Source organism: Podarcis liolepis (genome assembly GCF_965112155.1).
Source record: "Podarcis liolepis genome assembly, chromosome: 17".
NCBI classification, from domain to species: Eukaryota; Metazoa; Chordata; class Lepidosauria; order Squamata; family Lacertidae; genus Podarcis; species Podarcis liolepis.
In genome coordinates, this window is record NC_139571.1 from 33,701,083 (window position 1) to 33,716,015 (window position 14,933).

Consider the following 14,933-nt stretch of genomic DNA (forward strand, 5'->3'; position numbering starts at 1 on the left):
AACGATAGTCCTAGTCATTAACCCAAAATATTTTGTTAATCTATTTTCTTCCTCAAAGCACATCCAAAGCAACGTATAGTTTTGTGTACAGCATCGCAAGAAAAACTGTCCTTGTCAGATGGAAATACTGTGGAGAGAGGCCGATAAGCCTCAGCCTGGATACACAACAAAATTTACATAGCCTGAGAAAGTTGTTTATTCATCACTGTTTTATCCTGTTCATCCCTCAAGGAACCCCAGGGTGATTTCTGTACATGATGAGATTACTCTGTAAACTATTTCAAATATGTAATTGCTTCAAGTTCTCTTCCTCCAAATGAATGACAAAGATTTTTTGCCCTGTTATTTAGCCTATAATAATTTGAATATTGCTATGTGTCCCATATATATATATATATATATATATATATATATATGCCCTGCCTCCCTAAAGACTCAGAAAAGACAACAAGCAATATCCTAATCTCTGCCTTGCCGTGCCATATGTGGACATGGCTTTAAGGACTGTGTCCTGCTTGCACATTTTTGATTCCGAGCTTACATGAAATGGCACATTCTGCAGATGTGCAGAAAAATGGACGGAGCCAAGAACGGCAGTCTCCAACCCACAAAAGCCTAAATATCTTCCACAAGGAATTCTACTTATTGACACAAGGATATGAGAATCCAGAGCACACTCAACTGAAACAAGCCTGGAGGGTTCTAAAGAAGGGGCTGGATCTTGGGGAGAGAGAGAGAGAGAGCTGAGATGAAAGTTTAGCTTGCATCTAGAATCCAGTGAAAAGACCTAATGCTGGAAAGAAGCCCTCTGACCGATCGAGAGGTTGTTGTTGTTGTTGTTTAGTCGTTTAGTCGTGTCCGACTCTTCATGACCCCATGGACCAGAGCACGCCAGGCACTCCTGTCTTCCACTGCCTCCTGCAGTTTGGTCAAACTCATGTTGGTAGCTTCGAGAACACTGTCCAACCATCTCGTCATCTGGCATCCCCTTCTTCTTTCCCAACATCAGGGTCTTTTCCAGAGAGTCCTCTTTTCTCATGAGGTGGCCAAAGTCTTGGAGTCTCAGCTTCAGGATCTGTCCTTCCAGTGAGCACTCAGGGCTGATTTCCTTAAGAATGGATAGGTTTGATCTTCTTGCAGTCCATGGGACTCTCAAGAGTCTCCTCCAGCACCATAATTCAAAAGATCGAGAGGTAGGATATCTCAAAACAAAAGTGGCAGGGAGTAGGGTTACTCAAGCCGGGGTAAGCTCAGATTGCAAGCAATAGCCAGGAGCAGCAATGATCAAGGCCAATTGAGCGGAGTTCATAGCACAGAAACCTGTTCCTGCTGCTTAAAAAAAAAAGGGGGGGAGAGCAGGGTTCAAAATGTCTTGCCAATTATCTTAGTGATGTCTGCACACTACCAGCCTCTTTCCAGTCTGCCCAACCACCTGACGAGGCTGTAGGAAATGGAGAAGAGGCTCTCCTAGAAATCCATGAAGCCACCGGGCATTCTGTTCGTTAACATTACAGATCACTATCAAAGGCTTCCCCTGAAAAGGTACTTGAAGGAGCCGGACAGCATCCAGCCAATTTAACGAGAATATCAGCACGGACTGGTTCGTGGCATCCGTGAAAAACACTTTTTTAAAAGAACTAATTTCAGTTTGTAATAACTCCAGATGCCCTTATTTACCACACCGTTTCCTGTTTTCTAGTGTTCAGGGTAAATCGCTGTCTCTATTTTTGAGGGTGCATTTTTAGATATCAACAGCATGCATCTCGTATACCTCAGATTTCTTCAGACTTCTTCAAAATATCTGCATGGTCTCCTGCCACATTAGGCTCCTTTGGGAGTAAGGTTGGAACAGCAATTAAATAAATAGGCTAGGTTAAATGAATGCTGCACACAGAGGCTAAAGAATCGCTGTCAGCAACGTGCAATGACAATGGGGTGAGCACACTTGGTCAGTGATAGTCCATGTGATAGTCCATGGGTGTTATAAGCACACCAGTGTCCCTACTGTAACCTCTGGCATGTTGGAGCATAAGTGATAATAAGAAAGAATAGAATGGCTACTGTCTTGGCAAACCAATGGAGGAACAGAAGGGCAGGTTTGGCAATATTTATGGGATACTGATAAAAATTATCCTTCTGACCTTAGCTACTCAGCGGCTGCCACATCTGCTTTGTAGGATATCTGTGTGTTCTCCCTCTTACCCATTCTTAGGGTTCTGTTAAGATGGAAATATTTAATCTGATCCTTATGGCAAACTTGCCGCGTATGCTCAAGATAGGGCTTGATGCACAGAGCTAAAGTGATATGTGTAACCACTGTTGTTTCTCCAGTAGATGGCACAATTTGTTTTGACTTAGAGAGCTTTACTACAAAAAGAATAGCACATGGGGGTGGAGAATCACATTTCAAGGCCAGGAGATGTTTCCTTACTAATGTCCTTGTGCATAGCCAAGAGTTTAAAACTACAAGTTCCACATCTGCACCAAAGGAAGATGCAGGTGTTCGCCATTAAACCTCTTCTCCTCCCAGAAAATACTTTCCAGGCCAGCAAAACTGGATGGAAAATTATTCATTATGCCCGTTGGCATTAAGATATTGTCTTTGTTGGCATAACTGTTCATTATATGTGAAGGGAAGTTGAAATGTAGAACATCCTATAGATCGTTCTCAAGAGAGGAGGGGATGCTAATCTTTTTCAAGCTCAGGACTATAATGGTGGTCAGCTACCTCCCGGAGGGCTACATGCCAGGAGTGGGTACAGGCAAGTTGTGTGTGTGTGTGTCTATGTGCACACAGGCTAAAAGCACACTCCCCACAAATACAGAACTCACCAGACATACAGCAACACAACCAATCCATATCAAGGATATGATGTATGCCCATGTATGATGTGGAGAGGCTGCCATGACATGACGTTCTGAACGGGCCTGAACAAAGTGGAACTGCCATGGGGATCAACGTTTTTCAAAGCTAAAGTCCTGGGGTTCTCCAACACCACACCAGAAACTGCCTCCGTCATCTTTGTGTTGGGATTTCATTCCCCCGTTGCTGGATGTGTGGTTATTTTTATCACATGTTTGTGTTGACATTCCATGCTGTTGGAGTCATGAGAACGGAAGTTCAGTTACACCGTTCCGTTATGTTGTACTATTGCTTTTAGGCCGCTCTCTCTCAGAGAAGAAGGAGAGAGGAGCCATGTTCCTTTGTTCTGTAACACTTGTATATAATAAAGTAGCTTAGATTCCACACCTCAAATGTCTAGCTTCTGCTTGGACTCTGCTTTCATATTGTGTGCATATATATTCACACCAGGCAGAGGGCCTTCTCGGTAGTGGCGCCCGCCCTGTGGAACGCCCTCCCATCAGATGTCAAAGCGATAAATAACTACCTGACATTTAGAAGACATCTTAAGGCAGCCCTGTTCAGGGAAGTTTTTAATCTGTGATATTTTACTGTATTTTTGGTTTCTATGGAAGCCGCCCAGAGTAGCTGGGGAAACCCAGCCAGATGGGCGGGGTACAAATAAATAATAATAATAATAATAATAATAATAATAATAATAATAATATATTCAGATATATGTCGCAGAAGCACATCAGGACAGAAGAGTGATGAATCATCCCGAGGGTCGCTTGTGGGGGAGAACGTAGCTGCCTGGCATTTTCCAAGTTGGTTCAGAAGCCCAGCGTGGCTTATACGTTCCAACACTTATTCTGGGAGATTGTTTGGAAATTGTTTTGGATGGCACGCCGACAAGAGTCCCATCCTGTTTCTTCAACCCAAGCACCAAGTACAAACCCTCATACCCAGCTCCCAGGTGGATTGGTTTCCTGGTGAGAATGATGGAGCATCCATGAATTACTGCCATACAATCTCTCCACACGCACCCATCATTATTCCAGTCTGGTGTTATCATTTTCCCCTTTTATCTCTAGCCACTGTGTTATATGAGCTCTCTAGCCTTGGCTCTGTACTAGATCACATGCTTTGCATGCCAAAGGTCCCAAATTCCTGGCCAAGTACGACTAGAAAAGACCTCAGTCTGAAATCTTGGAAGAGTCACCGCCAGACAGTGTGGATAATATTGAGATGGAAGGAACAGCGGGCTGTATGAGTATAATGCAGATTCTTGCATTCACCAAAATGCTATACAGTATATGCTTTTCTCCCTGTCCTCCATTTAACTTACTGGTGCAGTTCCCAGCTTAAGAAGCAACTGCTGTTCTCATAGCCACCTCCTGATTCGCCAGCCACCATTGTTTCCTAATACAGTGGTACCTCGGGTTAAATACTTAATTCGTTCTGGAGGTCCGTACTTAACCTGAAACTGTTCTTAACCTGAAGCACCACTTTAGCTAATGGAGCCTCCTGCTGCTGCCGCACCGCCGGAGCACAATTTCTGTTCTCATCCTGAAGCAAAGTTCTTAACCTGAAGCAATATTTCTGGGTTAGCGGAGTCTGTAACCTGAAGGGTATGTAACCCGAGGTACCACTGTATGTTCTTGGCAGCACTGATCCTGTTTACATGTCTACAGGGCATGGAGAATATTCAACACCTGGCTTTATAGGCACCAACAGTCTTGCTGCCTTAGAAAATGGGGGCCACAAGCTTCCCAGCCAATACTCAATAAGGACAAAACAGCTGATAAGCTTAGCCAATAGAGTGGTACCTTGGAAGTTGAACGGAATCCATTCCAGAAGTCCGTTTGACTTCCAAAACATTGGGAAACCAAGGTGTGGAAGCTCCTGCAGCCAATTGGAAGCCGTGTAAGCCGCATTGGACGTTTGGGTTCCAAAGAATGTTCACAAACCGGAACACTCACTTCCAGGTTTGTGGCATTTGGGAGCCAAAACGTTTGACTTGCAAGGCGTTTGGGATCCAAGTTACAACTGTATATTTATTAGCCCCATCTAAAAAGAAGTCCCATCTATTCAAATGCTGAAAGTTGGAAGCATCCCTCTATGTGTATGAATGAGCCACATAGTCTTAAAGTTATCTATTTTTGGTTTCCGCGTGTGTCTGGCAATATGTGTTGAGCTATTACGCTATATGCCACTTCTATTTTGGAACATGAACTATTCCATTCATCCTGGATAAACCCCTAATCCCTTCCTTTACCTGCAATGCTGTCACGCACAATTTTTTTATCCTTGCCTTTCCCCCATCAGTTTGCTTAGACTGCTAATGAAAATATTGAATTAAATATATTGCAACGTTTATCCGTGAGGAACACCATTATTTATTTAGTTTCAACTTGAAAGTTCACCTTTAAGCGCCGACCACCAGCTCCTTGCTAATCTCAAAATACTTGTATTTATGCTTGCCTTTTCCATTTAAGATGTGATTTCCCAGTGGCACAAGCTAGATCAAATTTGTGTGATGAAATTCTAAGAGGATATGCCCTGTGTTACCCTGGCCTATGGGGCAAAAATAAAACACCCCACCATGCTTTTTTAAAAAATAAAATAAAAAGGATATCAGATTGGTCTGGTGAGTAAAACAAGCCTGTATTCCGACACAAGGATAATATCTCAGCAGAAAGCTGAGAGCATGTGGGTGCAAGGGATTAATGCATATTGTTGGGCAGAGATAAGACTGATGGAAGCTACCAAAGGAAGCAGTCCTCCACACACTTACTTGAAATCAATGGGATGTAAACTTCATTAACATTGAGCTGTAAATAATCCTGATGCCCAATGTTAGTGGCAGCTCATCATGAACAGAGCCGTTAAAATTGCTATTAGAGGGATCATCTGTGTTATCCTATTCCCTGTGTCAGGATAAGGTCAACCCTAATAGCTGCTATACCAGCAAAGCAGCACGTGCAATGCTTAGCCAGTTCCCAACATTTCATTGCACTCTAGCATGACCAAGAGGCAACAGGCAGGATTGCACCTACTTAGGTCCGTTGCTCCTACAGTGGTTCCTTTTAGATTGTTCCAGATCCTCATAGCCAAAAACCTCATTTTGACTTCCCACCTAAATTTGTTTCAGATTTAGAGCTGTTGGTGCTTGTACACGCAGGCGGTCTTTTTAAAGCTAACCAACTTTCCCTTTTCACTGTGTTGCCCTGCTCTGATCTCTGAACCTCTTTTCAAGAAAACGAAAGCAGCTAAGTGTTGTATTGTGGAAAATATCTCTTGTGGTAGTCAGCTGGGAAGGATGTTCCATGTCTGCACTGTGCAGTGAATTTTGCTCTCAGGGGCAAAGTAGTCATTTCAGTTTAGATTCATTTTCTGGTTGTTGTTGGCAGTTATAGCAATACAACCCCCCACCCCACCCTATAAAGGTAAAGGGACCCCTGACCGTTAGGTCCAGTCGTGGCCGACTCTGGGGTTGCGGCACTCATCTCGCTTTATTGGCCACGGGAGCCGGTGTACAGCTTCCAGGTCATGTGGCCAGCATGACTAAGCCGCTTCTGGCGAACTAGAGCAGCGCACGGAAACGCCGTTTACCTTCCCACCGGAGCGGTACCTATTTATCTACTTGTACATTGATGTGCTTTCGAACTCCTAGGTTGGCAGGAGCAGGGACCGAGCAACGGGAGCTCACCCTGTTGCGGGGATTCGAGCCACCGACCTTCTGATCGGTCGGTCCCAGGCTCTGTGGTTTAACCCACAGCGCCACCCACGTCCCCACCCCACCCTATACTGTTTCTTAAAATCAATATACCTTGTCCACAGGCTTACAATCCCATCTAACTAAATTTAACACTGCATTTTAAAATTGTTGTAGCATGTCCTGGGAATGGGTCTCCAAGAAATCTAAAATTATTAACACTACCACCACTGAACCCACATGTCAAAATGAGAAACAGAAAAAAAACCTGAAAGAGACACAGGCACAACATACAAAGCCAGAACGTAGCTGGGAAAAGTCCAGAAAGATGAGCACACTTTGAATCAATCTTAAAGAAAGGTAATAATGACTGTAACCAAAATACAATATTCCAGATGTGGTATCACCAGAACCTTGAAGAAGCATCCCAAAATACTTCCATGTTCCTGTTAGAGACACATTCCCTTTATGCATCCAAAGAGTTTCCTGGCAGTGTCACCCCGGGAAATTGTAGACCCCAAGGCAATATGCGTAAAAGTGTATGGCTCATGCTTGGTGAAATTCAGAAGCCAGTGACATTGCTCAAAGACTGAAACCCTTTTCGTACATTGGAGTAAGCTCCTTTGCATTCAGCAGGATTTCCCTCCAAGTAAACCTTCAGCTGACTGGAGTGGAAGAAAAGGAGTTAGAGGAGATGAGCCCCTTGACATACTGGAGAGCCAGTTAAGAGCAGTAGACTCGTAATCTGGTGAACCAGGTTCGATTCCCCGCTCCTCCACATGCAGCTGCTGGGTGACCTTGGACCAGTCACACTTCTTTGAAGTCTCTCAGCCCCACTCACCTCACAGAGTGTTTGTTGCGGGGGAGGAAGGGAAAGGAGAATGTTAGCCACTTTGAGACACCTGAAGGGGAGTGATTAAGGGGGGTATCAAATCCAAGCTCCTTCTCCTCCTCCTCCTCCTCTTCTTCTTCTTCTTGACATCTGCCTGATGATCCACCTGCTAACATCAGGCCTACTTCTTTTAGTGGGACAGAATTAAGCCTGTTCAACAGGTGGTCCACCAAGCCTCCTATCCATAAATGGGAGCCCACCAGGAGTTTTACAAAACTTGCCTAGAGCAGGGAGGCTGTCCCAAATACAATGGGGGCGGGGAGGCCACAATAAGGGCTTCTGAGTCTGAAGTTACACAGGTCTGATTTAATCAGTTACTAGTTGGAGCAGGACACCCTTTAGATGTTACTAGAGTAATGCACTTCCATTCCACAGCTGTGTTGCAACATTTAAAGGCTTGGCACTGTATCGCCAAGGCTAACCACACAGCTCCTTCCTGCCCTCTCATCACCTCCAATGGGGTTAACGGCATTGGAAGGGTCAGTACAGTGGTGCCTCGCAAGACGAAAATAATCCGTTCCACGAGTCTCTTCGTCTAGCGGTTTTTTCGTCTTGCGAAGCAACCCTATTAGCGGCTTAGCAGATTAGCGCTATTAGCGGTTTAGCGGCTATTAAAGGCTTAGCGGCTTAGCGGCTAAAAGGCTATTAGCGGCTTAGTGGCTTAGAAAAAGGGGGGGAGCGGGGAAAAATGGAACACTCGCAAGACGTTTTCGTCTTGCGAAGCAAGCCCATAGGGAAATTCGTCTTGCGAAGGAGCTCGAAAACGGAAAACCCTTTCGTCTAGCGGGTTTTCCGTCTTGTGAGGCATTCATCTTGCGGGGCACCACTGTATAGCTATAGCTGGGCCTGCCCAACTAGATGCCTGTGGGAAATCTGCAAGCGGGACCACAGTGCAACATCTCTCTCCCCGTTTGTGATCCCCAGCAACTTGTATAAATATTAGAGCTCTCATGCTTTAAAGGCCACAGTGGCTGCTAAGTGCAAGAATGATGCTGGAGTTGCCTTCCATAAATATACTGCCTCCTGACCTGAGCTTTGCCGTAGCATCGACTACCAGTATAAATAAGTAACACCGTAGCTCTGTCGCAGCTGTCAGCACAAAATAAAGCAGGATGAAAGGTCTTTAGCCATCCTTTTCAGAAGCGCTTGTAAATATCACATTTGCTCAGATCCCGTTCACTCCCATAGTCCAGGGGTGCTGTCAAAATAATGTAAACTTATAGCAAAGTGCCGCCTTCTTTCTCCGGAGAGGCTTCGGAATAACCAAGCCATCTGCCTAGTGCCATCTGCTGTTGCTTTAGAAGTAAATTGGTCAGGTCAGTCGGAAAAGGGGTTTACGCAAATGGCTGCTTTGCAGGATACTCGCGTCCCTGGCAACGTCTTCAGATCTCTTTAAGGATCTGTTTTTCTTGGGGTTTCTGCTGTTTTAATTGCGCCTTTGGCTGTGTCTGCGACACTGCGTCTCTCCAGTACTTAAACTTTACAAGTCTCTCGTTAGAAGGCTTTCCTTATTAGAGACGTACAGGCTCAGGATTTTCTCTACAAATCATTTTTTAAAAAAAGAACGAGGACACTGGCATTTCACAATTGCAGCCTCAAAATCTGTTGGGCTCATGGCAGAGCTTGAACCTATAGCGAGCCTTGAACTCGTGACCTGAAGGATGGCAAGTGAGGATGCAGCTGACACTTCACTTTTGAGTTCCGGTCAAAGGAAAGGTGTGTCGGGATATCAGTCGCATTACCTGACAGAGCCACCTTGCACTGATGGCAAGGCAAGGCAAGGCAGAGTCAGATGATACTCCTTAAGCAAGGAAAAGACCTGTTCTTGACTTCTAGCTACAGATTCTCTTGTCCTCAGCTGGAGAAGACAATTCCTTGCAAAGGGGAGAACCTTGAAATGGAATGGCTAAGTGGCAGGTTTGCCAGAAAGAGTCAAATCTGAGTGCAAAAGTCAAATCATGCAAATAATTATCTTTTTAAGGAAGCAGAAAACACCTTGTAATGAGAGAAAGGATGGAATGATCTCCAGGAAGAAGAGACAGTTGGAGTTTTCCAGCGAGTGCAGAATGTGTTGTAAATTGGGAGTGTGTCTGCAGCAAAGCATTTGTGACATGTGATGTTAATGTGGTAAATGCAAACTGGCAATAGTTGCCAACTTGCATTTTAACATGTACATGGGAGTCCTGCTGAAATCTTAAGAATTAAAATTTCGTATCAAGCTAATTAAGACCACACACACTAAAAGAAGGAGGAGAAGAAATGGATCCTATGCCCTTAATATACTATGCAAATTAAAGAAATCTGCTCATTTCCTGCACAATCTACTCATCTGCTCTGTTTCTGCTAATTACAAAGTAGGCCAAGGAAGGACTATGTCAGTGTTTCCCAAACGTTTTTGGGCAACGGCACACCTGTTTACTGAAAAAAAATCTCGCGGCACACCACCATTAAAGCCCCGCCCCGTGACGTCAGCGCGCAGCGTCACGCCGGGAGGGACGCACAAAAGTGAAAGTTTTTTCCCTCAGCAGCTCCTCTCAGCTGCGCTCAATCCGCCTCGGAGCGCAGGAGCGATGCCTCTCTCTGGCTCTCCCTCCGCGCAGGCTGAGGGAGGGAGGGAGGGGCGCGTGTGACCCGTCTCTGCTGGGAGACCAAACCCAGCGAGGCAGAGTCGCGCGGAGGCGCCCAGGCAGCGCTGCCGGCTGCGAGGAGGAGCGCCAGGCAGCAGCAGGAGGCGCGGCCTCTCCTCGCCGCCGCCCCGCCTCTCGCCGCCCGACTCGCCCGCCTCCCTCCAGGCATCTCGCGGCACACGAGGCAACGTCTCACGGCACACTCGTGTGCTGCGGAACACCGGTTGGGAAACACTGGACTATGTGGATCACTAAAATCCTGCCCAATGGAAGTCACAAAGCACAAACACAGACCCTCCAAGTGCCCCTATTTTCCAGGGACAGTCCCATATTTACAGAAGCCACCCCAGTTTCTGATTTGATCCCAGAATGTCCTGCTTTTCCTTAGGATGTTCCTATTTTGATCAGAGAAATGTTGGAGTTATGCAACCCTCGAGACAAGGAGATAAGTAACTAAACAACTTTTAGAAGACATCTGAAGGCAGCCCTGTATAGGGAAGTTTTTTAAATATTTAATGTTTTATTATGTTTTTATATATGTTGGAAGCCGCCCAGAGTGGCTGGGGCAATCTAGTCAGATGGGCAGCGTATTATTATTATTATTATTATTATTATTATTATTATTATTATTATTATTATTATTATTGAATAGTACATCCCTATTTTCATCGGAGAAATATTAGAGGGTATGCAATCATAGATGCTTAGAAGTAAAGCCCATTGACCACAATAGGACTTTCTTTCATGTAAGAGGTTGTAGGATTTCAAGTTTTCTGGAGTGGCGTGTGAAATTTCACCAGGCATTTACCACACCAGCCCAAAAGGCTCAGTGGTTTAGACCACAGCACCATCTGTGTCTTTTTCCATAACAGCACCTAGGCTGTAGTGAAGGAATGGGTTTCCCAAACCCCAAAACTGCCTGCACACGTGCTGTTATGGAAAAAGACACAGATGGTGCTGTGGTCTAAACCACTGAGCCTTTTGGGCTTGCCAATTGGAAGGTTGGTGGTTCGAATCCCCATGATGGGGTGAGCTCCCGTTGCTCTGTCCTAGCACCTGCCAATCTAGCAGTTCGAAAGCACGCAAGTGCAAGTAGATAAAAAGGTGCTGCTGTGGCAGAAAGGTAAACGGTGTTTCCGTGCACCCTGGTTTCTGTCATTTTGTTCCATTGCACCAGAAGCGGTTTAGGCGTGCTGGCCACATGACCCGGAAAGCTGTCTGTGGACAAACTCCAGCTCCCTTGCCCTGAAAGCAAGATGAGTGCCACAACCCCATAGTCGCCTTTGACTGGACTTAACTGTCCAGGGGTCCTTTACCTTTTTTACCTTTTTATGGAAAAAGAGCTGGTTTGTGTATCCATCAAATGGATCTCTCTTGAAGCGGAAAAGAGATCCCCAATGAAGGTCTTAATAAACCAGGAAAGTTATTAGGAAGTCTAGTTACCCCGTAAGCTAATCTTGCCCTCCCCCTTCCACCACCCTGCTGCCATTCACTTACCTCAATCATCACATACGTGTGTGTGTATTTACAGCATCCCACCTGTTTTGGACAGGGCCCGTCCAATGGAGTCACTAACTGGCAAGCTTAAACTACACCACAAGGTCTGAATATGTTGCAGGAAGGGGCTGCTCCACAATTTTAATAGGATTTTGGGCCATACAGAGAGTCTGATTTGAAGGCTGAAAAGCAAGCCTTAATTAACTTATTGAAAAGGAGGGTAAGAAGTGGCTTGATTAAGGTTTGTAAAGTAGCACCTCCATGGGGAGAAAGTATTGGGCACTAAAGGGCTCTTTATTCTAGCAGTGAAAAGCATAATTGGAACAAATGTCTGGAATTTAAAGTGGAAAGGATTCAAATTAGAAAGAAGGCACATTCTTCTCTCTCTCTCTCTCTTAAAAATGAGAAGATGATTAACTATTGGAAGAGACTTGCCAAAGGAGAGAAAGAGGGTGGGTTTGCCTTGAGTTTCTGCCTTTAGATTAGGAACAGATACCCTTCGACAGATATGCTTCAGTAACCAAAGTATCAAAAGTTTAGTTAATTAGAATTCAGGGAGCTCGTCGATCTCAGGAGGCCTTCCTGGCCTTAAACTTTCTTAATTATAGCAGCAGACTGGAATTGCTGCCCCAGTTGGACCGGTGTCAGCTTTCAATGTAAAGTGGGGGTGGGAGGGGGGGGAGGCAGCCTAAATTAAATCACCAACATGACCTTCAAGACATAACATGAGGTAGCATCATAATGTGTTATAATGTGAGAATCGATTGTCTTTGTGGGTTTTGCTGCCTAATAAATGTGTTCCTACTGTGAACATATAGGCGATGGTTTTCCTCTGTTTAAAAATGGTAACGGGAGAACAATTAGAAGACCGGGAATAGCTAAAATGCTCACTTTTCCTTATTATTTCTCACCAAGCAGTCAGTGCTGCTGGTTCTTCGACACCCCTATGCAAAGGTGGTTTTAGGGTTAGGGGACCACATTGGAACTCGGGGGAGGGGGGGGAGACAGGAATTGCTAGGAATTAGCTAAGGATATTATTTCAACACCAGACTTTCTAGTAGTTAGCTAGCTTCAATAGGACAGCACTTACCCGGAGCTCCCCAGGGCTCAACACACTTCTGCTTTGCTTTAAGAACAGGTGTGCTTGTATATCCCTTCTCTACTTCTAGGGCAGGCTTATAGCAAAATTGTCACGCCCACACTTCTGCCAGCCTCTTAAAATAGTTAGGGAACCTTTTACTCTTTAATCAAGGTGTGTATGCTTCGTAAAATTTGCTACCTGTATAGATTGTAACTTTGTGGTCTGAAACAGCATTTATATATATATTGTCACTCCTATTTCATATAATAAAGCAAGCTATTTTTTTAGTCCTCTGTGAGAGCTTCTTGTGGGCATAAGATCTCTTAGTCAACACATATACATAACAAGCACGTCATCACTCCGGCAAAATATCCTAAACTTCTCAGCGGTGTGTATATGAACATAAGGTTAAAAAGGTAAAGGACCCCTAGATGGTTAAGTCCAGTCAAAGGTGACTATGGGGTTGCAAGGCTCATCTTGCTTTCAGGCCGAAGGAGCCGGCATTTGTCCACAGACAGCTTTCCGGGTCATGTGGCCAGCATGACTAAACCACTTCTGGTGTAATAGAACAGCGTGATGGAAGCCAGAGTGCATGGAAACACTGTTTACCTTCCTACTGCAGTGGTACCTATTTATCTGCTTGCACTGGTGTGCTTTTTAACTGCTAGGTTGGCAGGAGCTGGGACAGAGCAACAGGAGCTCACCATGTCATGGGGATTCGAGCCACAACCTTCTGATCAGCAAGCCCAAGAGGCTCAGTGGTTTAGACCACAGCGCCACCCGCGTTGAGTGCTGGCCATGCACACGTGAGTCCATGTACACATTCCTGCCCATGATCCATAAACCCCTCCTATCCCAAGACCACTTCCACCCCTCCTTTCAAAACCCCAGCATATATTTTATCATGGAAAAGACACGGAAATTCTCCAGGTACATTATTAATCCTGGATGGGCTTGCCTGACTGAACGCAAGTGGAAACTTCTTTCATAAATCATGCAAGGTCAACCCGAGTTGGTATTTTCACATCCCCTGTATTTTGAGCAATACAGGTAACGTTGCAAAGAGTGCCATCATTATGGCATCTGCTCTCAGAGAGGTCAGAACTTGCAGTTTGAAAAACATTTAATATTTATGGACAAGCACAGTTCTGGAATAATTTATTATTCTCGTAGCTTGGGCAAGGTTGTGAATTTCACTGCAGCTAGAAGCTGATCCATTGGTAGGTGGGGTGGGTGGGTTGGTGACACATCAGTAGGATAACTAGGAGTGGACTCTCATCCAGGGACCAGAGAGCACAGTTAACATGGAACTTCTGCCTTTGAAAGCTCTGCTGGCGGGACAGAGAAATGTGCGGCAGGCTTTGAGAGAGATTTTTAATTATTCAGTGGTGTGACTCACTGTTTTAGGACTCACATTCTTGCTAGGTTGAACTCAAATCCTGCAGGACTGTGGCTTACTGGGAAGAGGAATATGTACCTTAGAAGACCTTAAGAGGGCTAGAGTATGCATTTTGTTTGTGCAAAAAGGTCCAAGGTTCAATTTAGGATGTTAGGAAGTTGTGAAAGCTATCCTGAAATTTTGAAGGGTAGGATTTAGATCTATTGATAAATGTACTGAATAATGTCTTAGGATTAAGAGTTGGACAAAAGAAGATTAAAGAGCAAGAGGTAAAGTTGGATACAACATTAAGGACCCCGGCAAAATTAACAAGCATCTCCTTTGCTAGAGAAGTACAGGGGAATGCCACATTGTACAAAAAGTTAAAGGTAGCAGTGCTGACCAATAAGAAAAAAACCCCCAAATCTGTGTTATTTTTATGGGGCCAACCAAAAAAGTGTCACAAAATAGTGCACACTCTCGGAGTTAAGCAGCAATATAGCATGGTATGTAGGTTGTTAAAGCCTTTTGCTTATCCCATTTAGTCTGCCTTAAAACACTTGCCCCTTCTCTCTACCCCTCTAGCAAGGAACAGACCACATACTCTTAAGCTTAAAAGCTTTACAGGTCTGATTCATGTATTGTTCCATGCAGCAGCAGAGAGAACCCAGGGTGCAAAATATAGTTTCAAACATGTTATCTGAAATTGCAGCAAGTTCAGACACGTCCGTCCTTGTTTCACTTCCGCCCTCACGAAGGAGAGGGTGTGATGCAGCTGAGTCTAGGAACAGAACTCTGTGGTCTTAACCCCTTCGTGCACTAACTAGCACATGCATAGTTATGTTTGACTACAACTTCCCACAGGAAGAACACACCCTGTTTGGCTTCTAAAATCACA